Genomic DNA, 25074 nt, shown 5'->3' with positions numbered 1-25074 from the left:
TTGACTGTGAATATTATGGGAAAGTATCTCCACTGCTAAATTATGGTTTTCACTAAGTATGCTCTGAGGCTTGAGTAGTAAAAAAAAATTGTCTTAAGTGCCTAGGATGTGAATTCAGTATGTGAAAGAGCTCTCCACTCTCTAGAGCTCCTGTGCAGAGCAGCTGTGTTATTACTCTGCTTTCCACTCTCCTTAAGATGGTAGAAGCGCAGGCCCTGCACTGGCAAAAATTACAATAGCCTGTAGAGCATGCTATATTATATCAGGTGCTAACAAGACAGAATTGTATTGGGAAGCAGCTTTATTCCCATTTTTATCATGCCCATAAGCATTGCAACAATTTTGAACTGTGGAACAAGCATTTTTTCCGCAAACAACCACATACTGACCTAAAAACTTAACCGAAATTTCTGGATGAGAGGGCAGAAGATATATTCAGAAAATTAAGTGCTGCATATATGACAAATGTACTTGCTGTAGTATGCGTAAATTTAACAGAAAGAAAATAATCCATGTGTGGATTTTTATCTAACAATTTTTGAGAGACATCTAATCTGAACTGCTCCTTAAACAGCTCCTGAGAGTGGCAATCTCAGCATGATGAGAAGCTGGCTATCAGGGAAACTTAGCTTTCTCAGGAGTGCTTTTACTACCTAATTGCTTATCTACAGTTACATTAAAACCAGCATGGCGAGCTAATAACCATCATTATGTCACCTGTCTTTGGGGTGACATGATTAAACTCAGGTTTTATTTTTCTCTGCTGCAGGTTGACTAAATCAGGTTAATTTTTCAGCTAGTGCTGAAAACCAGAACCAAGCAGTGCAGGCAATTTTACAGGTACTGAACAGTGCAGATATGCAGAGAGCAGAACTGTGAGAAGTATTATTTTATAATTAAAAAATGGAAAATGTGGCTAAGGGGTTTGATTTTTTTATCCACTGAACAAGAAGGCACTGAGCAGAGCTACAGCAGCATGAATAGAGAATATTTCCTTTTAAAAATAATAAACTTCTAAACTTTTCTTTTCCTACTCAACTGCACGGCCGTGTTCTGAGTGATCAGTGTTAAAGGTACCACGTTAAATAGGTAGAACAATAACATAAAAGACAAGGATCATGTTTGCAATCCTTGTAAATAGATTGGTTTCATTTGACAGTAACCTGAAATTTCAGTTCTTGCACTGAGAAAACATAGAAAATAACTGCAAAGGATATGGTTATTTTCTGTCTTGCGCCATCATTCCTAGTTAGAGGCTAATTGCAATGAGATGCCCTTGTTGAAGCCATACTGTGGAGAGAGCTGTGCTCTCAACCCCAGCCCAACTTCCATAAGAACTCTGAATTCCTGGACTCCCCTACTTTTTACTCAGTGGCTTCCTGTCTTCATACAAAAGAAACTTCAACATCTTCAAGATACTACTGGTCTCTGTTCTTGTGTTTCATTCCCTGTCTAGTCAGTTTTCTGTTCAAATTGTCCAGTTGTAGCACTGGAGTTAGTCTTAGAGGACACTTTCTCAACATTTTCAGTTGGACTAATCTGTCTTCCTTAAGTTTTTTGTGTAATTGCTTATAAAAATCGATTATTTTCACTTAAATTATACCTGCAAAGATATCCTTTCTATGTGCTGCAGCATGGGTATTTACATATGACAGCAGTGTAACAATACTGTTCTGTAAAATACTGACACGTCATTCTGTAAAATAATGATATATTATTAGTTTTACATAAAACTTTTAAGAATTAATCACAACACTATATTCTTATTACCTAAAACACAGTCACAAATATTCAATTACTCTGTTTCTAAAAAACAATATACAAAATTTTTCACATAGTATTCTTATTATCCAAAATGTCAATAAAATCAATGTTGCAAGAATCCTATAGATCCAATGGCACTTTGCTACTTAACAGAAACATGAGAAGTTAATACTTCACCTAATAATGTTTATTGAAGAGGGGAAACAAAATATTTTAACAAGGCCCAACAGGATGTTCCTATTGTCTTACATTAAATGATGTCAAGGGATATTTCCAGACAATGGACTTTGCTCTTCATTCTTAAACTGCTGGAATGATCCTGGACACACTTTGACCCAGCTTAACTATGAGTCTTACAAAGAAAGATCTCTGGCAATGTGTGGTAGTCAGCATGAACCAGGAAGAGTTCTCATTGGGCACGTTGTAGAAAATTGTATTAGAAAATTAAATATTTCACACACAGCTGCTCCACACCACTTGGCCTCAGTGCCAGAAAACAGTACCAGAAACACAGAGGGTGTAACTTCAGAATTAATTTAACATTAATGGGTTTTGCCTAACCACATTGGACAAAAAATGAAAATAATTTTCCCAGTGAAATCCTGTATGGTTCTTCTGTAGGGCCCTCACTGTCCAAGTCTCACATTTTACTTGCTCTGTCTACTATATCTTTATTTCTTCATACTTTGAATGAGCATTGGGGAGCCAGTGCAGGCTACATTTTTAGTAGCTTGCAGGAGAGCCAGAAGAAAGGCTTTCCCTGAGTTCAGGGGAATAACATTTTAAGGCGTTAAGAGGGGAGGAAGAGGAATGAGGTTATGATTTCACTCTCCTGAAGACACATAAGTCAAAGACTGCAAAATCCCATCCTCCCCTTTCTTTATTGGATATAATATGGAACACTGAGGAAGTAAGCCAAGAAGAGTTAACCAAAAAGCTTCTTACTTATATATTTTAAATTAAAATGGCAAATAAATTGGAGAGAGAGAGAGAGAGAGAGATCTTTTAAACATGAGGTAATTTTTTGAAAGTGTGGGTTGAGTTTTTTCTTTTTATGAGAAGCTATTCAGCTTTTTTATTTAGCTATTTTAAGAAGAGTGAGAAAAATATAATCCTCCAATTAAATAGTTTTAAGTCCTTTAGATAATAGATGGCACTTTTCTACCAACATAGGACTCCAACCCTATCACTGTCACTGAAGATGCAATAGTACAACTAGAATATTAGTATCCATGTCAATAAGGACTCTAGTAGGTTAAAAATTTTACCATATCACAGACAGAAGTGTCCTACCTAAAAGACACTAGGATTTTTTTTTCTTTCTTTCTGCCAGTTCTAAGCATCAATTAACCCTAGGAAACAATCAGATCCTTGCCTTGCCTGTATTGTTTCTATTACATTTTTAAGTTAGGATACTTTTTTTTCAACCATTTACTTGTACAGATAAGAACTTTATTCAGATCTCTATGAAAGCACCTGTTGAGAACACATCTGAAGCTGATATTTGATATGTAGCAAAGAACCTAAAATCACCCTTAGCAGACTCTAAATTGGACAGGGCTGAGAGCTGTGGGAGGAAAGATCTAATAGAAAGATTCTAGAGGATAATGAAACATTTTTTCCTGAATCAGCTTTCATAGCTGGTTTCACTGCCTGTAACATTTTCTGGTTTTACAGTTCAGTCTTTATGTTTTATTTATTGAAATGTTCTGTATGGTTACGTACATAATGTCTTGCTGTAATTACTCACACCTCACTATAAAGAATCCAGATTAAAGTCTGCTGGCATTTCAGGGTGGAATGTCTGTAGAAGATTAGCTTCATCTCCTTAATGCTGCAATGCCACAGGGAAGATGAAATTTTCTTGAACATTTATTAGAATTAAATTCTCATGGTACTGTTTTCTGATTTCAATGAGAAATGAAACCTTCGTTCCAATTTATGGCTTGGTCAACAAAGATGAATTAGTGCTTAAATTCTTCCAACACCCATATGAGTGGGACATGTACATGGTTTTGCAGGGATGGGTTTCAGTTTTCTGAGTAGGGCACAAAGATTTACTATTCCACACAGAATCTTAAGACACAAGGAAGTAGATTCCCCAGGAGCCCAGACTGATGCACTATCTTCTCTTGAACATTAACTAGAAGAAGGTAGGTCAGGAGGATGAAGAGATAATGAAAAGCCATGTTCTTGGGTGCCCAAACCACACAGTATTTGTCATGGCATACAGAAATTAAGGAGTCTGTGTGGTATGCCAAATAAAATGTGTCAAACTTCAAGATATTTGAGCAGAAGCATTTTCTCAAGGACCAAAAAAGGGTGTGGAAAGGACAAAATACTTTTAACTTTTAATACTTTTGTATCTGGACTGGAATCTGTCACTGGGGTGCTTTACCACTCCACATCCTGGCTGGTGTAAGGGAAGGTAACATGTCAGGGGCAGAGACAATTTTGCCTTACATGTTCCAGCTAGATCACATCCTTTTCTGGCCTGATCACACACTTCAATCCAGGACACTGATGTGGAACCTCTTCTTTAAATGTACAGGAATCTGCCCTAACCAGTGGGCTGCCATCAGCACCAAAAAGATTTCCTGCTTGGAATGCAGCAGGCAACAGCTCAGGAGCTGACGAAGTGTCCTTTAAGTAAGGGTAACTCCACTGGTGTCATTGAGTTTGGGATCAATAGCAGTTACCAGAAGTGTTGAGTGAGTAAAATCTGTGTGCTGCTTGTGTGCATGAATTGCATGTTAACATTTACACCGCAGTGAACATAAATGATGATTAGAAGGGTGACACACTGTGAGTCAGGTAATGTTTTTGAAGGTTTCCTTATAGTTCTACACATTGAATCCTTTAAAACTGTATACTTGGGTCTATAATTTCATAAAAACTATACTCTTGTACTGGAAAGAAAATAAAGTAAAGAATAAGTTTTATGAAATTTCAAAAAAATATTTTGCTCTTACAATTTTGTTTTTTATTATTGAGGAGCAAGATGGTTTTGTAATGAAGAATACCTCATCGAACTGAGAAGTCCCATACAGTTTTCTTCTACCCCATTTATTTACAGGTTACTGTTCCACTAATCAAATAATTTCATTTAAAAATATTGATTTTCTCCAGTACTCACTGTCTGTGCAGGTAGGTCAGTGACTTACCTCAGTGCTATTGAATTTCAGCATAATGCTTCATTTACCTTCAACAACCCACACACATACACAGAATACCAGCATATACAGTATTTTGTAGCACCACCCTTTGTTCACCAAGCTTTTATACAGGAAGCAAACTGACCCTACAAACTTTGTTTTTTCTTATGGTGCCTGGTGAATAGAGTTCTTTGAGCAGGTAACAATAGATGAGAGTAATGATCTGGGGAGATGGATATTGTGAGGAAGAATCAAAACTAGTGAGTGGGAAGTAAAGATGTGTCAATATTTTGTTATTCAGAAGCATTCTTTCTCACATAGTTCACGCAATTCCCTCAAACTGAGTTAAAGTCTATTAAAACTTAAGACATCATATATTCACTTTAACTGGATTTTTTATAGGGGTAACATTTCAGCTCAGTTTTTTTACAGCCTAAACCTTCTGTCCTTATTAACTCTTTGAAATAGAAGTGAAGCATAGAATTCTTACTCTGGTTGAGTGATTGGAAGGCAGAAGGGCCAAATTTCATGTCCCTAGATTTTTGCTGATAATGGTGCCACAAAAAAGGGCAAAAATATATCTAGAGTAGGCATGACTAGCCATGAAAAAATATATATAATGCACAACAAAGTTTTCATAAAGACCAATTTGTGCATATCTTGTAATTATTGGTTTATTATGTGTAAACAATGCTCAAATTTTGCTTAAAAATTGCAAAAAGTCACAGATATATAGATTTTTAGAACAACACTATAGTATTCTCTACAAAATCAAATTTTATTTTTCCATCCTATTTATGTGAATCATCTGCCTTCCATTTAGAAATATTTGTTGATGGTATAGCAGTCCTCATAAAACTTTATTTCCTTCCTTTACTCCTGGCACATTCGTTGCCACATTAGGCACAATCATTTACTTCAATTTACAAAGCATCTCTTTGTATAAAAGTACTGGTCAAATCACTTGATTGGCAAATCATAAGAGTGTGTCCTTTTAACTTGCATATTGTCTTAGTTTGGAAATACAGGTGTCTGCCAGGGAAAACCAGAGCTTCCCTTGGAATAGAGAATGTAAACTCACTCCCTCTGAATTATTATAATTTTGAAATTAAGGGGCTTTCAGGCAAAGATATGGGAATAGGAATAAAAGCTCTTTACTAGGAATATTAAAAATAAAAATATAGTAGTACAAGAAAGCAAACAAAAGAAAAAAGAAAACACAGAGTCAGAATACAACCTGACACACTGTTGGTCGGGGGTTGGTAGCAGTCCAATTAAGTCCTCCTGGAGTGACAGATGCAGTTCTGTTGGAACAGAGATGGTCCTGTAGAAGGGTCCAGTGGTGGTGAGATGGGTCCAGTCTTCCTCTGGGAATCCAGTAGAAACAGGCTGTTCTGCTGTTCTGAATCTCAGGTTTTATCCAGGTAGGAATTCCTGGCGCGTCTCACTGGGTGGAGTATCTCACAATGGGATGATGTAATTTTATCAGTCATGCAGTGAGCCTTAATGGGCCATTAACAGAAGATATCCCCTGAAGGGAGGATGGGTGTGGAAGAGATAAAGAACACTGCCCCACCTGGTTTTAACAGCTGGCCTATTAACATATTAACAGAAGAAACCCACCCCCTGCCCCCTGGAGTCACATGGTGTTGGTCATACAAAAAAAAAAAAAATTAAAAAAAAAAAAAAAATTAAAAAAAAAAAAAATATATATATATATATATAAAAACACCTCCCCAGCCAGTTTCAGCAGATGGCAATAGAATACATACTTTTGGTTACATTTTGCACTGCAACCCAAGACACACATTTTTTTAATAATGGGGGGATGGCGGCAGTGGCATCTCTAAAGAAGAACCCAGCATCTGCCCCATGCCAGACACATCCAGTTCCAGCTGGCTCTGCAATGGCGACCTGTCCATCACAGGACACAGCTGCACCTGTCAGTAAAGCCGTGGTGCATCCAGGAAAACATATTTAAGAAATAGCAGAAAACCCTATGGTGGTAGGAGGAATAAACAACAGAAATGAGAAGCAACAGAGAGAACACTAAGGTCAGAAGAAAAAGGTGCTCAGTGATGGAGAAGGCACACCCTGATGAATAAGCACCTCTTGCAGCTTGAATATAAACTGACAATGCCTTTTATGTTTTTTTAGCCTTGTTGATTTTTAATATATGGTTGTATGGTTTCTAGTGCTTTTCTTGCCCTTTCTCACAATAAGCTAATGTTTACTAACACGTTTTAAATATTCTGTTTAGTCTTATTATTAGAAGAAAAATTCTGACAAGAATGTCTTATTTTCCACCAGAACTTGAGAGATATAACAAGAAATGGGGCAAAGAAGCCCCTGGACCAACTCCAAGGGGCTGACTCAAGGGTGGGCTGCTGGGGCAGCTGATCTCCTACTGGATGTACCTGTTAGATATACTAATTAATTAACCTGATAAAAACTGTAGAAATCCTTTATCATGCATGTTCAGAGCCATATTTGTGCACCTGAAACCTTTCATTAAAGAGCTGTTTTTAATATTATCAGTCTTAATACCATTTGGAAAGTTTTGTGGTTTTATTCCAGGAAACACTGACACTGTAGCAAATACTTCCCAGCAAGGACTATGGGCCATGGAGGACCCCTCTCAGATCATAGGTAAAGAGTGAGAAGGAATGAGCAGCAGAGAGAAACTGCTGATCCTGACCTGCATCACTGCTGCCTCTCTGAAAGGGTAGGAGAAATGTCCAGAGTGATGTAGTGAACTGGACAGCTATTGGGAAGGGGAGAAGAGAGAAGTCTGAAGTGGAGGTCTGGAAAAGTGGAGGAAAGATGTTTTTCCTTAAGAGTTTTAAAAGTTTTTCTTGTTATGTAGTCTGTTTATTTCCCAGTAACCAAATACTAGTTTTTAGTTCTCCCACAATCAAATGCTAATAACCAAATACTATTTATTAGTAAGTAAATATTTATGCTAACTAGCTGAATCAAGTTAAATTTACCAAGTCAAATCTGGTTTACCCATGAGAGGATGGACTCATAGAATATTAAGGGCTTGCAATGGACCTCAAAGATCATCTAGTGCCAACACTCTCTGCCATATATAGGGACACCTCCCATTAGACCAAGTTATTCAAGGCCTTATCCAGTCTGACTTTTAACAGTGACAGGATTGGGCATTCACACTCTCTCTGAGCAACATATTCCAGCATCTCAACATCATTAAAGTGCAAAATTTCTTCCAATATCTAACCTAAATTGATCCTCTTCCAATTTTTACCCAATAGTCTCTGTTCTGTCACTATAGTTTCAAACAAAGAGCCCCTCTCCAGCAATCCCCTTCAGATACTGGAAAGTGCTATGAGGTCCCCACAGGACTTTTTTCCTCCAGGCTGAACAGACCCAACTTTCTCATCCTGTCTAAATAGGAGAGGTGCTCCAGTGTTCTAATCAACTTTGTGGCCCTCCTTTGCTCCAAGAGTTCCATGTACTTCTTATGTTAGAGATACCAGAACTGTATCCAGTACCTCAGGTGCAGTCTCACAACACAGTCTATTACTTGGTAAGTGATTTCATTTCTTTTATCTTGGCCCATGAGTTTTCTCAGCCTCATTTTTCCTATTCTCTCCCACCACCTGTTGGGGGAGGGGGGGGGGGGGGCGGTGCTCAGCTTCCAGCTGGGGCTAACTCACTGCAGCTTCCAGTGAGAAAGAATTTTACTTCTTCCTCCCTTCATCCTATTGGTACACATAAATATATCAGTCTCTGAGCTTTTCCTCATAAATACTTTTTTCTCTTTCAATGTATAAAATGCATTTGTAACCTGAAGACAGAAATATCTGCAGTTAGAACAGCTATTTGAGCAACAGAAAAATATTTTTCCCCACTACCCCAAACCTTGCCTGCCATTGCTCTGAATGCTACTTCATTGCTTAAAGGACAGTAGAGAAAATATAAATATATATACATATATTACATAATATAATCTTTTTCTTCATTGGCAAGGAGAAACTCTTCTAGTGTGGATCTAATGGATTCAGAGGATCTATTAATACCTTGAAACAGCTATTGAGAAAGGCACCTTGTCCCAGGCATTGATCTCATTAAAGTAAATAGGAGCTTGGCAGTAAAAAACTCTTCAGGTTTCTTGCAGGAAAAGTGTTCTGGCAGCCAGGTTAAAGGGCTACAAATATAAAGTGAATGAACGCTGTTGCAGTGAGCATGTGTGGCAGGGTTTAAGTCAAAGGGGACTGCAGTGCTGACCTGGGTGGGTCATGGTTTAAGCCCAGGCAGTAACCAAGTTCAATACAGCCACTCACTCCCACACTGGTGGAATGGGAGAGAATAGTAAGGAAAAAGTGAGAGAACTCATATTTTGAGATAAGGACAGTTTAATAGGTATAGAAAAAGGCAGTCACATAGGCAAAACAAGACAAAGAATTCATTCCCATGAGCAGGCAGGTAGGTAGGTGCTCAGCCACCTCAAAAAAAACACAGCTCTGTCACCAGACAGACTCAAAAACTTCAGTCAGGTTGAGAAGCAAAAAAAGAAAGAGAAAGTTTATTTTGGTTTGGGGTTTAAATAGGGTTTGGACTTTGACCAGTGATTGAGGAACAAGGTTAACACCTCTCTGACCCCACTGATCAAACCAGAGGTCCATTACAGAGAGGAATGCAAAAACAATCTACTTTTTTTATTTTATAATGCGTGAGAAACTGCAGTCCAAGAATGAAAACATCAGAAGGCTGAAAAATCAGGGCGACACAGCTCCATCACTTGTGATGCTTACTTTGGAATATAAACCCTATCACTCCAAATGTTACCCCCTTCTTCCTTCTTCCCCCAGTCTTATGTGCTGACCATGACTCCATATGGTATGGAACATCCCTTGGATCATTTAGGGTAAGCTGCCCCATTTGTGTTTCCCCCAGTTTCCCATGCACTCCAAGCTCCCTTGCACTCACGACGCTACAAGAAGCAGAAAAGGCCTTGGTGCCGTGCAGGAGCTGCTCAGGAATAGCAAAAATACATCTATACTTCATTTATGCTGTTTTGAGCACAAATCCATAACATAGCTCACTACCATGTCATAAGTGGCATTCAGATGATAAACTGAGTTTCTAACATAGCTTATTTACTGTAGGCTCTGAGACAGTGCTCTAAGACAAATGAAAAAAAAAATATGCACCTTAAGTTTTTTCCTAATTATATGAACCTCTCAATCTAAAAAGAAACCCCTAATTCAAGAATCCACTGAAAAAATAACAGTGGTGGTTTTCAGTTATTTTGAAAGGTAATACTTGAATCATCTTGCTCTGAAAATATATTAAATTATCAGAAATACTAAGCTCATACACTGCCTTTAGGAAGGAATTAGCTTCACATAGCACAGACTCAACAGATGCATTTTTCTTAGTACATGCTGCATCCTTCAGCTGTTATTTGACTCTATCACAGAAATCACTTCCTGGTCACTTTACAAACAGACTTTTCCAGACAGCATTGTGAAAAAAAAGTTTATATATCTACTCATTATATGTATTTTAGTGTAGTAGTATTTAGCAGTCTTTACTAAGGCACAATGGGTTTTGCATTTAGGTTTGTTAATTTAATTTCACTTAACAGCATATCCAATTCTATACAACTCTTTAAGTCAATCAAAAGATGCTAATTTATAATACCTGTCTCCTGGCCAGAGGAGAATACTGTAACATGGCACCAGTCTCATGCCTGTTTAGGGTATTCCTTCCTCCCTGCAGGCACAGTAGACACATAGACACATGAACAAGGACGGTTTTAAATTAGCTGGGAAGAGAATACTGATAACACAAGACTTTAAGGTAGCTTTACCTGCTTGTCCCTTAAGCCTGGAAAGTACTTCGGAAACCAGTAGAATGTAACCCATAAAGATCTCCTACCCAATCTGGATTATACACATTTTAACAACATCTTTTCCTCTCTGAAGTGCTATTATTAGCAAATTCTTGCATGTAAATAAAAACATTGATTATAGCCACCTATTTTACTAACTCTCTTCTTAGAGATTATTAAAAATCTGGATATTTTCACCCCTCAGGAAAGCATTTCTGAATATTATGGACATGAAATGGCAAACCAGTTCTTCCAAAGACATCCACCTAGCCACTTAGTTTAGCTTGACTATTGTCTTTCATACAGTAAATTTATACTTTTTTTAATAATTCTAATAAAATGTTTTTCAAATATATGCCTGGCTGTGTTTTGAGGTAGATTAGATGTAAATTGAATATATGTCACAAAACCAATATTAGTGGGTCTACTAAGTGGTTGCACAAGACTCATAACACCAACCCCAGCAGACAGAATTCTCATTATCAATCAGTTGTTAATGTGCGTGCAGGGAGGACAACATTCCCTTCTGCATTCATTTGTTATTTATCTTGGTCATTTAGATTGTAAACATGTAAAGGGTTTGGCCGTCTATCTCTTTATATGTTATGGTGGAGTGAGATTTTTCTTGGGACAAGATGGCTTGCAGAGGTATCTAGACAGACAGGAGCATTTAGCAATCGTTGGTTGCAAGAACAAGTAGTGGATTCTGCACCTAGGATGGAATAGCATCAAGCACAAGTATAAATTTTGAGAGGAGTGTCTGGAGAGCTGCTCTGCAGAAAGGAATCTGGGGGTGCTGGATCTGGGACAGCAGGTCAGGGAGTCAGCAGTGTGCCCTGGCAACCCAGAGGGCAAACTGCATTCTGGGGTGCATCAAACACAGCATGACCAGCTGGGCTAAGGAGGGGATTATCCCTCTGTATTTAGAGTTGGTGCAGCCTCACCTTGATCAGTGTTGTGCAGTTCTGGGCCCCACAATTTAAGATGCATGTGAAAGTCCTTGAATCCATCCAGAGGAGGACAACAAAGCCAGTGAGGGCTGGAAGAATGTCTTGTGAGGAGCAGCTGAGGACTTTGAGCTCATCTGGTTTGCAGCAAAGGAGACTAAGGATCATGAAGAGAGAAGTGCTAAGCAATTCTCCCTGGTATCCAGTGCAGTGGATATATGCACCAGGATGAGTGAGACTGGTTCAAGGATGAACCATTCTGAACCTCAGTGGAGGTTCAGACTGGACATCAGGAAATGTTTCTTTACCAAGAGGGTAGTCAAACATCAAACAGATTTCCTATAAAGGTGGTTAAATCCCCAAACCTGTAAGTGTTTAAGAAGCATTTGGACAGTGCCCTTAATAACATTATTTCTTAATAGATTTTTGTCAGTCAGGCAGCTGATGATCAATGCAGGTCCCTGCCAACTGAATTATTCTATTCTATTCTATTCTATTCTATTCTATTCTATTCTATTCTATTCTATTCTATTCTATTCTATTCTATTCTATTCTATTCTTACTTGCCCAAAATATAAGTAACTATTCTAAGCTTATCACCTTCATCTAATGCTAAGGTTCAGTTTGAAGCCTGGTAGAGGGAATCAGCCTCCGGATATTGTTGTGTCTTCATTGGCTTATAGTGTTGGGAAACATCTATAGCTAGCCTTAGACTAGATGGCAAACATTAGGGGAGGAGAATGTAATCATCAGTGAGCAGCCTGGCTAAAGATTCTGAATTCCAATGTAATAATAATGGCTATTATAATTTCTGATTTAGGATCATACAATCATATATGGCAATTCAGCTTCCATAAAGGTGTTTATTTCCAAATGTCTTATTATTACCTTGAGCCTTTCTTCAGTTTTTGTTTATGCTTTTACTTCTCTAATCTATACAAATCTTTCTGCTGTCTCTCTTGGCTCTCTCTCTCTCTGTCTCTCTTATGATCTTATGCAAGCTGAATGATTCCTCATAAAAAGAACTGCCTTGCACAGTAATTACCATTACTTTATAACCTTTGCCAGCTTCACATTTCAGTCTCAACAGGTAATTAGATCCAAGTGGCTCAGCAAACTTTAACATTTATATATGAGTTACTTTTTCTGACAGGAGAAATTTAGCAACTATTACTTGTAGTTCCCTTTTCTGTTTTAACATGAAAATACAGAAAATGTTCAAAGACTTTGAAAGAGGAAATTCAACTGTGCCTGTGTTCAGCTGGTCCACAGAAATCAAACCTGTGGAGTTGTGCCAGCTCAGACATCTGTTTCTGATTACAATTTAAAAAAAAAAGGTTTTGGATATAATTTTTAATACAAACCATTTGTAGTTTCTTCCTGTTGCATTTTTGTGTTTATGTAAATGTCACTTAGAATTGTTACAGAAGTTCTAGTTATTGACTTGTAAATAATAAGTTTAATTATCTATGTGTCTCTCCAGTGAACTTGTTATTTCATAGAAAATTGTGAAAAAAAAATTAAGGGGTTTGTGGAAGAGTCAGATTTTGGATTGGGTATGTGTGCTGTTTAGGGGGATTGTTACTGTTTGGAGTTTTTTGCCTGGGGTTTTCTTGCCTGGAGCTTTCTTTTAATTTCATACCAATTTGTGATTTGAATTTGTGCTCTCAGAACCCAACAGAGTGGCCTTGGCAGTGTCATTTTATCTATTCTGATCTTTCTGATCTTTCTCTGCTTTGTATTCCTCCCTAACAATTTCAGATGATCTACCCAGAAAGGTATGTGAGGAACATGAGAAATACTGGCAATTTATGTTAGGCAGAAGAATCATTCCCACTTATCTCTCATTAAGCTTTGATCCTGCAAATCAAATGCATGAGCTGCACATGACATCTGCCCAGTCATAACTCATTACAGGATCAGAATGAAAATACAGACTGAGAAATACTGGCTGAGACCTGTCCATCAGTAAAAGAACTCAAGCATTTTTCACAGAAAGCAGATAAAATATATTCTGCTTGATAAAATCGGAGAGCTGTCCCTTCATTTAGGCATTTAATAGGGTGGAAAATGAGGCCCATGTAATTTTTTATTACAGGCCTAGAAGAAAAACACTATAATTACCTACTCTGGAAAATGAAGTGCATTGTAAGGAGAAATAATTTCATCATTTTGAGACATTCTGTGACTATCTCTATATTAAAATATAAACCATTATATATTATAAAGGTCAAATTCCACAAGACACCAGTTTACTAAATGCAGAACTTAGATTTACTGAAGTTAATTAAATCTAAGAAATTTAAAAATTATCACAGAAGAGAGCCTCAGGTCTGACATCTTCCCTAGAAAATATACAAAAATATATTTTATTGCCTTTCTGGATGCATTTTCGACTTATATTTAATTTTTATAACCTATGATAAAGAATGCACACTTTTCAAGTACCATTACAGAAAGGAGAAAGCATATGTCTTGCATTGCATGATGTCTAGAAATTAAGTCAAAAATATCTTGGTTTTAGTGCTACATAAAACAAAAGAATGTAGATTGTATCTAGGAAACTTCTAGATAGTTGAAAGCAAGTGAATTAGTAGGAGATGATAGCAGAGATTTCAACATGTCAGGCACAACCCATCACATCAGGGAATAAATATCCAAAGTCTCAGGTTTTCCCCACTCAAATCTCTCTTTAAATCAGATGTCAAAGTGTTTTTATGGTGCTATTCTGCCTGCTAAAGGGTTTATTGTTATTAACAGGTCAAGATTCTATCATTCATATTTATGGTGACCACACTTACAGACCAGTTGCATTGAGTTTATTCTCATGTCTAACAAAAACAATATGGAAAGGTCCACCAGAAATTAATAGCTTGTTTTCAGTGACAGTGCCTGAGCAATAAAATCTGGTTCACTGTCAACAGGCCTAGAAATTTACAGAATAAGGAAAAGATGGTTTGAAAGATCCTTAAGGACCACAAGGTACTAAGAAAGGACTTAAGCTTGTTTGAGGAGAGTCTTATTCAACACAGAAATGGGAAATACAGGACTACTGATCAGGGCATGATGATACTGAAAAAGAAGTGTACATGAAGAAAACAATAATGGATTGTATTTTAGCAAATCTTGGGAGAAGAGTAAAGAGGTGGAAGTTATATTTGCAGGAAGAAAAAATGAAATAAAAAAGTGAAAAAAATGAAAGAAAAAAGTAAAAAAATACATTTGCTTAAAATAGGAGGTACGGAGAAGAAGAGATGCATAGCAGCTCCTTATTAGATGAAAATGAGGAATAAAGATTTTTGTAAACTACACAATATGGATGACACTTCAGATAGTATCAATATCACTGGCAATGTTAATTACAAAATGAATGAATAAAATTATTATTTACTTATGAAATTAGAAGTCAACAAATAATACAGTCGTTTTTTAGGACACAAAAACTTGATTAAACAATCAACTAAATGTACTTGATTACAATATGTAAAGAGTTTGGAACTCACCAAACTGTTCTCAGGGTTCCCTATGACACAGTGTTTAGGACTGAAGCATGAAGAACACTTGAACTGTGTCTTCACAGCCAAATGACTTTCTTTCCCTGAAGTTTACCTCTTCTTCAACTTCAGGGCATCAAAATCTGTTATTTATGGAGTTTCGAAGCAGAAAAGGGTTTTGAGTGTGAGGCTATGATGATCAATGGTAGATGGAGTGGTTGTGTAATGTCTCTCTTTTAAACATTATTAAGGAAACATGATTAGCCACTCATTGCTGCATAATATTAATGAATGGCTGTGGGGTTAAAGAATTACTGACAGATCCTCTTTGTCCAAGTAGCCAAACATTAATAGTGTGGAGAAAATGATCAAAGTAGAAATGGAGCAGTGTGCTCTTCTATCTAAAACACACCTAACTGCATCCTGGTTTGAATTAGCAAGATAAAAACCAGCTGCTCAAGGCAAGTGATTCTCCTCCTCTCAGCTCTGAGGCACCACATCTGGAAGGTTGTGTCCATCTTGGGGCACCCCACCACAAGAGAGACTTTGACACTGCAGGTGAGTTCAGTGAGGTGACAGATTAGGTGACAGAAGTATGTGGCATACAGTGAGATGTTGAAAGATTTGGACCTGTTTAGCCTAGAGAAGAGGAGAGGCAAAAGAGACCATTCTTGCAACTACCTCATGGGAGAATACAGTAAAGCTGGAGGCAGACTCTTAAAGAGATGCACAACAACCTGAGAGGCAACAGATTCATCGTTCGGTATGGGAAACTTCATCAGAAGACTACTCTCACTATCAGAGTAATCCAAAATAAGAATAGACCAACCTTGGAGACAAACAAAGGGCATGGACAAGGTACAAAAAATATGGAACAAGATACAAAAAATTTGGAACTGTCCTGAGTGGGGATTTGGAAAGGAAAAACAGAGGCCAGTTCTGATCTAAATTGTGTCTATGTGATGTTTCTCTGCAAGTGAAATCTGGGCTTGCACCTTTCAAACTAAACTATTAATGAAACTGGATAGAATGTTTTAAATACTAAAGCCAATCTTTTGCTAACACTAGGAATTTAGAACTTACAGAATAAAAATTGTAGCGACTTTTGTTTAAGAATTACGTAATGGTATAAGAACCTGAGCAATTCAAGAAAATATGTGGGAAGGTACTGAAAAACATGTAAATGTCATGAATTTAAAAATAGGTTGAAGAAAAGTTAGTCATATGTAACAGACAACCTGGACTTATTCAAAACTTTATGAATAAGTCTGGGGTTTTTTTCACTTGCACCAAAATAACTGCAGAGTAGATAAAAGGAAAAGATGTTGATTTAATAAATTTAGAACTTTGATGACTGCTGTGCAATAATCTCATCAGAGAAGTAAAAAATTTGAATTAAATGTAGTAGGTGTACATCTGAAAACCACAGTCAAAGAAAGCTTTTTAATTATTTATCATCAAACTGTGAATTAACTGAACATGGCATCCCATAGAGGCCTGCCTTTGTCCCATTAGTATTTTCATTAATGATTTACATGATGAAAGAGTAGAAGGGTTGTTAATTCTGCAGGGGCAGAGTGCAAGAAATCCAGAGGATATGATCAAAATTATCTTAATAAGCTGAAGAGCTGGATTGAACTCAGACAGACAAAACTCAGTAAAGGCAAATATAAGTACAGCTAACTGACATGTCAGTCACAGTTGAAGGTTGCACAAAAAAGGACAAAAAAAAGAGGGAGATAAATGGCTAGGCAGCAGTACAGCATGTTGAGGGGATTCTATTGGATCACAAACTAAACTTAGTAGTATGATGCATTTCCCTTCTAAAAGTATAGCTTTCACTCTGGAAAGAGTTTTTCTGGTTTATTTAGCATCGTTGTGGACTTGGCTGAAGTAACAAAGTTTCCAGAACAAGTGTTACAAATGATAATAGTGAGCTGGAAGAAATCCACAGGAAATAAGGAAGTGCAAAAATATTAGAAAGTATGACCTGCCTGCCTGCAAAGAAAGATTAAAGCTGCTGGTTTTCTTTAGTCTTAGAAAAGAGACAGTTCAGTATAGATATGAGAAGCAGCAGACCATGTAAAGTGTCAGTGGAAAGGGGATGATAATAATTTTTTTCTCTACTGACAAAGCTGAAAAAACAATGAGTTGTTAATTTAATCTGCAGAAAATGTAGGTTGGATATTGAGGAAAAATGTCAAAATGCTGCACTGCCAAAATTCAGAGACCAACTTTGTAAGAATTTTATGAATTTTCATTCCCTTTTGGATTTAAAAATGAAATAGATCTCTTGAAATTTAACTATGAAAACTTGATCCTACCTCCATATGGAGGCTAAAGTAGGCTGGAAGTGGTGCCCCTCAAGCCTGAGACCTGGATGGGTCTTGTGACTTCAGTACACACAGTCCACATCTGCAGGGCAGCACATATTGAACAGTGATAGATGGTGCTTGAACAGAGCCCACCAAGTGATTACAGGGGTTTCATTTGATTGTTGACAAAGAAAAACGTTCTTCACTCCACCAAGGTGTCTTTATTGTCCTACTTGTGTCAACATCTAAATTCTATGTGTGACAAGAAGTATAAAAAAATGGCCTTACTTTTTTTTCTCCTTAATATTCCAATGAATTTCGACCTCTGTTTTTTGAGGCAAAATTCAGGGAAGCACGGAAATCATCTAGGAATGAATTACAAATATTACATGGTTGGAAAATAAATCAAGAACATTTTTAATAGGAAGAAATTAGACCAGTAGACATACTGACTCAAAATTAGCCCAGCAATTATTCTGATCAGTAGACAAGCCATTGAAGAATGGATTAATTACCCTAGCAGAAAATTAATTAAGTTATGCAATGAGTCAGATAGGAATAATTTCTGAATTAATTGAGTATTCAGTCCTGTGACTTGTGTAACAGAGAGCAAGGGTGATAGGCTGAGAACACAATATATAGTTGCCAATATAGAAAATTAAGATATCAGATTATGAAAGGAAAAGAGATTTATTTCTAGCAACACTAACCACTGAAGCCACAGAGATGATGAAAATCTACGAAGAACTGATTTTTTATTATACTGTCAGATTAAAAAAAAAACAATGAAACACAAATCTTCCAATATGTGGGGAAGCTAAAATACTTTGCCATTATTAAATTTCCGTTATTACACCACAAGAAAATATTTAGTCAGAATTTTAAAAGCTAAGACATTTTGAGTTTAGAAAGTCTTGTTTTCCTCAATAAAAAAAATGCTTATAAAAGGAAAGCCAAGAGGAACTAATGACTGTGCAGTGCTTATAGCACTCTCTTGTGGTATCAAATCTCCTGTATTGTTCAGGGTTTGCTTTTTGTTGTTGTTGTTGTGGGGGGGGGGGGGGGGGGGGGGGGGGCAGATTTGTTTCATTTGTTTTGCTTTCTTGACATCTTTTTTTGTTTGTTTATTTTTTCCCCAAAGACAAGATTTAGGAAATAAAGACTGCAAATCCCAGAATAACACTCTGCCTTCAGAATCCAGAATATTTATGCAGGATGCCTGTCAGTCAGATCTTCTGATTCTCTTGTAGGTTCTGTAAATTATACAAATGTTCCTTGTGGTCAGAGGAATAATGGAAAAACATTTCTGCTCTTAGAGTACTCTCTATTCATGCAAAATGCCTGGTCCTATTTCATCATTGGAAATATTCTGCTTTTTGAATGTAGAGGAGATATTTCCCCAAATTGGCAGGTTTTTTTCTTTTGAGATATCATTTACAATGTATAACCATCCAGATGGTCTGCAGAAACCTTCAGAGAACAATCCAGGTGCAGGGCAGCCGCTGGGATCTGCCTGCAGCTTCTATTTGTTTCTCTTGCAGGCATAGACTTGTCTCCTCTGAGCTAAGTCTAAAGTCATCACACACAGCTGAGGCACCTTTCACCTGCCTGGAGCCCTGCCCTGCTGCAGCCTGGTCTGGTACAGGCTGCAGACCAGCCTGGGAAAATGTTGGAGCTTCCAGAATCAGGGGCCAGGGAAGCTGACTAACAGCAAGGGAAGGAAGGCAGCCTAGAAACAACACAATTATTGGAGTGCCACAAAAGCCTACATCCAGCCTGGGACTAGGTGATGAAATCAGACAGCTGTGTTCAGTTTGTGATGAAGTTGGAGAGCTGTGTTCAGTTCAGACAGCTGGTTTTCAACTTCTATAAACACTTGCATTCAGTAGACAGGGACTTAAACAGTAAGGAGACCAAGCATGCTGCAGACTGTCTACTGTGACAATTTGGAAGTCCTCTAGGGCATATTGCAGTCTTAGCATTAGAAGTATTTTGTATATTTGACTTTTACCCAGTACTGTGCTATCTATTTAAATTTAAAAGTGATAAGAAGTGCCCAGAACTAATAAGAGAATTTCACTGGTTTTAGATAGGACCATTTAAAGTGTTTGCATTATACTGGAAAATTTCTTTGAATGATTCTTTTTTCATTTTATATATATATATGTGTGTGTGTGTGTGTGTCTTTTTCCAATAGGCATCTGTCATTCACTTGTTACTTGGATTGGAACAGCTCTGGGACTTGAGTGAAATTTCACTCCAAACTTAGCAGTTCCTCTGGGACTGAGAAGATGGTCCTCTACCTCTCTCGGTTTTCCGAAGTTCATGCTGAAAATTCACAAGGCACTCAGTAACAAAGTTATTTGTGGGTTGAATTTTACCAACTTAAAATTAATTTGAATTTCTAACATTTGAAAAAAATCTTATTGTATAGGATAAATAATATTCTTATATTGTTTAAGGCTTGTGACTACACATTTTAAAGATGTAACTTGAAGATTTTGCAAATCTGCAGTTTCAAATTTAGTATTTTAATAAAGCTCACATAAAAAGAATTCACTCAAATATTAAGCTTTGGTTCCAAATTTTTATCCAGTTCTGTTGTTACATCATCTATAAGAACCCTTGGCATGTGTAAGGAGCCTACCTGATTCAATACCATATGGAAAATGCTCTATTCTACTGTAAGCATACTTCATCACATGTGTGACAAAGGCACCAGTGGTAGATCTATGCTCTCCCCATAACAGAAAAGTATGAAGAAAAGGCACTCAGTTATTACCATGGTGGCTACAGAGCATCATCTGTTTAGACCCAGGCTAGATCAGCCCTTCTTTTCTGTTCAGTTATGACTTTGAACTGTTCCAAAATTCAACAGACCAGTCACAGATGGAACTGACATTTCTCATGAAAGGATGAATCAAGAAGACATTTTCTGCTGGCTGTTGCCAATGATACACTAAACCCTAGTTAGCAAATACATTCTTTGCTAATCTGAATTGCTGCCTCTGCCCTTAAAAGTGGAAATTTTTGCTTTTGCTCTTCTAGAAAGTTATTTTTGCAGCTTCTACTTGCTGTGTTTCAGTGTTGTCTGAAAGTCGACAAAACATTTCCAATATTCCACCATAGTTCCCTGTGAGTGATTTGACAGCTACATTCTTATTCCTGCCTCATAGGCCCTGTTGCTATTGTGATTTTTTTAAAACTTTTACCCTCATTTCTCTCAGCATGTTTTATGTAATTGTTTCAATTTTTCTCTGATTATGGAATTTGATTATACAGACACAACACAGAGATAACTGTAGATGTTCATTCATATTTTTCTGTGATTACTTGCTACACAAATACATTGGTACCCAGATCATCTTGTATGAATTATTCATGTCAGCCTCTGATGTGCTTTATTTAGGAACACACATGTAAACAAAAGCAGAGGGAAACAGTAGAAGTAGATAAAAAGATACTCCTCCATTCCTTTCAGCTTCTGATTTCTTTTTCCCAGGTATTTTTCAATGGCTGCTTTCCATTTCCAAACTGCTGCACCTCAGTTTTTGTCCCTTAATTCAGGAACCACACAATTCTCCATGCAGGGGTCACAAAAAGCACATGCCTTGGTGCTTCAGACCTCCATAAAGTCAAAACTCTTTTATATTTTCTGTAAGAATTTACTTTAATTTGGGGACTGTTTTCCTCTCCTGTTATATCAGCCTAATTAAAGTGGGAAAATTTACCTTATAATACATGCACATATATATATATATATATATATATATTATTTTTAAAAAATTACTGTATCTTATCCAGTTAGGACTACAATGAACAGATCTTTTAAATATATATATAGCAAAACACCATGCTATTGTCAAAATTCTGTACCTCAAATGGGATTAATTTTAATACTCATGAAATTTTAAATTCAGTTTGAATACAAGTCTTACTTATTTTTGGTTAAGTAGGCCAACACTACTAATTTTATTTCTGACATAAAGCCTGCCACGTGGTTTTAAAAGATCATAGAACTGATGAAAAACTGAACACTTTTAGATCTCCAATAGTATACATGAGTTGTTCATTACTTTGTTTTTCATGTGGAATTACACAAGAAAAATTATGTATTTTAGAAACTTGTAAATTTCAGTACTATTACCTTTTCACCTGTGTTCAATTACTCCAGTTTTTCAAGTGTGTACAATAGTGATCAAAAACACTTAAATCATTTGGCTGTCTGAAAAACTTTTTCTAAAGTTTTTGCACTAAAAATTGTTCCCCAAACTTTTTTGTGTGTGTCCACGCATGTAAAATCCACTAGTTTAAATACTTGTACAGGTGTGCAGTACCATCAAACACAGAACAGGCATATTTAGTTGCAGAATTCCTACAGGGTCCGAAAGCCACTGAAAATAATTGAAATACTCCTATTCATTTCAGCAACCACTAGGTTATGCTCACAGTAATTATTATAATATTTATCTTCTGTTGAATTAAGCTACAAAGCAACAACAACCAGAGCTGTTGCTCATAATATGTGTGGTCAATTGCAATTTAATATATGCCATGTTTATAATTTAGAAATAGAATTATACTTGTTAAAATTGCTATTACAGGCATGCCATGAGGATATTGCTTGTATGTTTAAATATTAAAGTTTATGTATGTTTAATACCCACTGAAAAAAATTGCTATCTTTTGTTGTTATTTTTGCAGTTTCTAAATAAACAACTTATTTATTATGTTTCAGCCTGACCAAATTCTCTCAAATTTCCTTAGAATGAGAAAAAAATAAACCAATTCTTATGTGGATATCAAGATATAGTCCTCCACCAATTCTACCTCTCACGAAAAAAAAGCAATAATAAAAATTTCTTTTAGAGTTTTCTGGTACTTATGACTTTGCCTCATCAGTGACAACTCAGATGGGAGTTTGGAAAGGTGTGACTTCAAGGTGGTACCACAGTGTTGCCCTGCATTACATGGACAGCCACACGACAGCTGGTGAGCTTTGTTTTCTCAGACTTACAGAAAAAACTGCTGCCAGATTAGAAAACTTCAGCCCAGACAGCTGAACACTTCTAGTTTGTCAGATAAAGCAAAAATACCGTGCACATACAAAGTAACACAAGACCAACCTCTACTGAACAGAAAATATCTGTGTCAAACCTGCGTTGGGTGTCAAGAAGGTAGTTGTGTCTGTCAGCTTGCATGAAGCCTGAATTTGGAGTAGCACAAATCCTTATATTAAAAGAAGAACTTTTTTATATCCTCCCAACAGTTTCCTATAATATTGCCCTATTCCTGATCAGTAGGGTTTGTAAGTAAAACACAACCAATAAAGTTAATATTTTCCAGCATCTTTTAACAAATAACAGTTGAAATGTTTCTTACTTCTTTTGGCAGATAAATAAAAACACCATAAATGTATTGAGAAATAGGGTTAGTGTGGCTGTCACAAATAATAGGAATTCATCTACCTCTATGATTAATATTTAATATGAGCAATTTTGACTACTGATTAGCTCTATTAATAATTAATGCAATGTTATTGTGGATGATTAAGGCTATTTCTTTTGATGGCATTCTCAAATCCCTTCTAACACCTAAGTATTAGTTCTTTATGATATCTATTGATGCATTAGTTCCAGCAAGCCTGTTACAGAAAGCTTTGTAATTACAATTCAACCAACCCTGCAATATCAACAAACAGAAATTGTATTCCAGCTGCTGTATAAGAAACAGTTGCACAAAAATGCTTTAGGCAACTGAATGCTATATTTTTTTTCTTTTTAGCTGGCAGGATTATTTAATGAAGTTTCTTTTCTATTGCCTACTTTACTATAATTATATTTAAAACTAGTACAATCTTGGCTAACATTAGTAAGCATCAAAAAAACCAAAATAAAATTCAACAAACAGTATATTTAAATATGTGAAAATGACATTGACTTCCTCAAACTTTCTAGTAGGTACCATAATTGTCTGCAGATTATCTCCATCAGTCGGTGGTGACATAGCTTTGTGTCATCAGGGAATACAAGAAGATAAGTTTTGCCTGGTTCATGACAGAGTTACCATAATTACAGAGTTACAGATAATTACCCTAATCCATTAAATCATCTGATTTGGATATATAGGCATTAGAGTTTCCTTGATCAAAATTTATTTGGCTGCTGTGGTGGGCTGACAATTGCTGGCAGATAAGACCCTCACCAAGCTGCTTGTCCACTCTCTGCAGCAGAATCAGAATGAGAAAGGCAAAACAAGAGAACTCATGGGTTGATATAAGGACAGTTTAGCAGGTGAAGGGAAGCTTTGCCTACAAGAAAAGCAAAACTAAGGAATTCATTAACTACTTCTCATCATCAGGCCACATGCTTGCTTGATCAATTCCATAAAAGAAGGGCTCCAGCGTCCATAATTGTTACTTGGGAAATTAAACAACTTAATCCTTCAGTGTCCCTTTTTTATTCTTCTTTCTCTGAATTTTTATTGCAGAAAACAGTATCATATGGTATGGGAGACCCCTTTGATCACTGGGGGTCTGCTGTTGTGGCTGTGTCTCTTCCCATTTTCTTACTCACTCCCAGCATACTCACTGTGGTGCAGAGAGGAAAGAGAGAAAGCCTTGACACACTGAAATCAGTACAACAGACACAACACTTGTGTTATTAATGCTATTTTTGTCACAAATATACCTGTCACACTATCATACAGTCTGCTATGAAGGAAATTAAATCATCCCAGCCAGACACAGTATATTTATACTTAAAAACTGAAACATTAACCTCATATGTGTATGCTCCAAAGTCCAGCATTATTTCTGTAGAATTCCACATCTGTAACACAGTAATTTTTTTTTGTTCTGAGTTTATAGAAGAAGTATTTAACCATGAGTGGGGCTCCAACCTGCTGTTGCAGTGCAAATATAAGACAATTAAAAGTAATTTAAATCTCAGTAAATTTGAAATAAAGAAATGAAATTTTCTTGGTACTATTCAGGAATGAAATGATGCTATGAACACCATTAGGCTCTTTTAAAAATTGCTTGCCTTCTAAACCCTTAGAGGTTTGCACAGACTCTGGATTGTTGCCAGTGACCATACAGAAGTAGCCCAAATTCAGCATTTGGTATCAGGAAAAGAACCAGAGAAATAAATGAAAAGTCATTTCAACACAGATGAGGTAGAAGACTTGCAGGAAAAGGGAAGAAATAAATGAAGCAGGAAATATACAGTCCTGTTTCACTTATTCCTACTCCAGGCTATTGTTTCGTGGTTTCTTATGTTAGATTGTCAGTGCTCAAGGTAGGAGAAAACTTGACATCATAATTGAAGGTAGGTAACTGATCATTCAAAGGAGTTATATCTCTATAAAACTAATTTAACCTGAAGGTCCTGAAACTCACATTATCAGAGAAAAATGTAGAAATAACAGTGGATTTATCCATGAGTCTAATGACAGAAACAGCTTTCTAATAGTTTCCAGCTTCCCAAACTCTTTAGCTCTTTCAGACTTATTTTACCACTCCCATTTTAGAATATAAGA

This window comes from Zosterops lateralis (genome assembly GCF_965231275.1).
Source record: "Zosterops lateralis genome assembly, chromosome: 1".
Classification (NCBI taxonomy): domain Eukaryota; kingdom Metazoa; phylum Chordata; class Aves; order Passeriformes; family Zosteropidae; genus Zosterops; species Zosterops lateralis.
This window is presented reverse-complemented; position numbering follows the sequence as displayed.